Genomic DNA, 2,055 nt, shown 5'->3' with positions numbered 1-2,055 from the left:
CAACCTGTTTTGACCTCAAAAGAAAGGTCACCTTTTGGGTAGTCTTAGGGGATCCCATTTTTTGTACTTAATACAGATTTGTCCCTCTATTTTGTGTAAATGGAACTGCGCCGACCTGATGTCCCGAGGAGGGATATGCAGGAAGCCCCTATCGGGCCTGGTCACGAGTAGGTTTTAAGGTAGGGAGTCTTATCTTATGTAAACCGAACTACGGAAGGGCCTGATTTCCTGCAGAGGGATACGTAGGCAGTCTACATAAGACTCGGTCCCTATATATTATAAATATTATATTTTTCTCACTTAACAAAGCCCAAGTACCCAAGACCCGGTACAAGAGATCAATTGAGCATTTAAATCAAACATATGATTATTTATGTGCTAAGTGTTTTTAACCATCATCTATGTGTGATATCTTGATTATCTTTTTATTGCCTAACGAACTAACTCTGTTTACCTTTGAGTTATTCTTTTCTTATAGAAAGAGAGGTTGACTCGTGTTCACACTGGCATACTTTACCAGATCCAAAGCTGCAATAGCATCCTTATCCCAACAAGACAAAGGCAAAGCAAAAATGATTGGTACTTTCGAGAACGAAACTACTCCTACTGACATTGCTTTCAGAGAATCGCCTCTGCGCGAACTGCCTGAGTCATCACCTACTGAAGACGTTATGAAAATGATGTTTGAGAAAATCGCCCATCTTCAAGAGGAAGTGGCGCAAAACAAAGCTGCTAATGCTGCTCGAGAGGCCCCTGCTGAAGAAAGAAGGCCTCCACTATATTCTTTCCATCTCTATATTCGCCATTACTCGACAACTTTCCCACCCCGTCCATTGTGACCACCATACCATTTACCCCAATCGACGGGCACATTGGTGCCTCGCACCACACCCACCACCACGTAACACTACCCAAATTCCCGAAACCGCTCACTCTATCCCCTCTTACCCAACACCACAAAACACCCATCCCTAAGATCACTATACAACCAAGCATCATCTCGCTACCAACCGCAAAAACTACCCCTACCCACTGAACTCACCCTGCTATTTCCTTCCACACACCCGTCACCCCAAATGCACCTTTTCATGTGATCAAGAAATTGATCACTACAAGGAGATGGAAAAGGTGTGAAACGCCGAGCAGGAAAAACAAGAAGAAAGCTTGAACGAAAGATGACCGCAACGTTGGAACGGTCCATGAGATCCACCCTCATTGGCACGGGCATGAGCTATGACAACTTATGTATGCATCCAAATTTAGATTTGACCGAAGGCTTCAAGGTACAGTGTTTTGAGCTATTTAATAAGACAGGTAATCCGAAAGCACACCAACGGGCCTACTATGACTAATTAGTCGGTGTTCGAGACAAACAAGAGCTCATTATGAGGCTGTTCAGCTGAAGTTTGACCGGAGAATCCTTAGAGTGGTTCACGACGCAAGACATATGCCGTTGGATCACATGGGAAGACATAGTTGCGGCCTTCATGGAAAGATTCCATTTTAACATGGAAACGGTACAGGACAAGTACTATTTGGGAAAGGTCAAACAGAAATCCACCGAGAACTTCCACGAATACGCAAGTAGGTGGAGAACGGAAGCTGCCCAGATACAACTGCCAATGGCAACGAAGAATTAGTGTCAGTCTTCATCCGTTCGCAAGAAGTGGACTTCTATGACAGAATGTTTTCCATGGCCGGAAGACCGTTCTCTGAACTGGTCAAAATGGGAGAGGCCATAGAAGATGGTCTCAAAACAGGCCGAATCATAAGTGTGACCGGAAAGTCTGTTGGGTTAAACTCAATTAGGTTTATAAAGAAGAAGAAGAAAGACGTGACAAGCATATCCCACAGTCCTAGCCCAAAACCCAAAAGAAGGGAAGAATTCCCGATGGAAGCATATGCTTCACCTCCCCCAAATACTTACATACCCGCTCCTTACAATACGGTGCCCGTATATTACGCGCAGCCGACCTTCCAATCACCACCCCCAAATTACCAAACCCCATAAAATACCTTCCAATCACCTCCCCCGAATTACCAAGTTCCACAGCC

The sequence above is a fragment of the Lycium ferocissimum genome, chromosome 3 (assembly GCF_029784015.1).
Source record: "Lycium ferocissimum isolate CSIRO_LF1 chromosome 3, AGI_CSIRO_Lferr_CH_V1, whole genome shotgun sequence".
Classification (NCBI taxonomy): Eukaryota; Viridiplantae; Streptophyta; class Magnoliopsida; order Solanales; family Solanaceae; genus Lycium; species Lycium ferocissimum.
The sequence above is the reverse complement of the archived record's forward strand: the minus strand, read 5'-3'. Positions refer to the sequence as shown.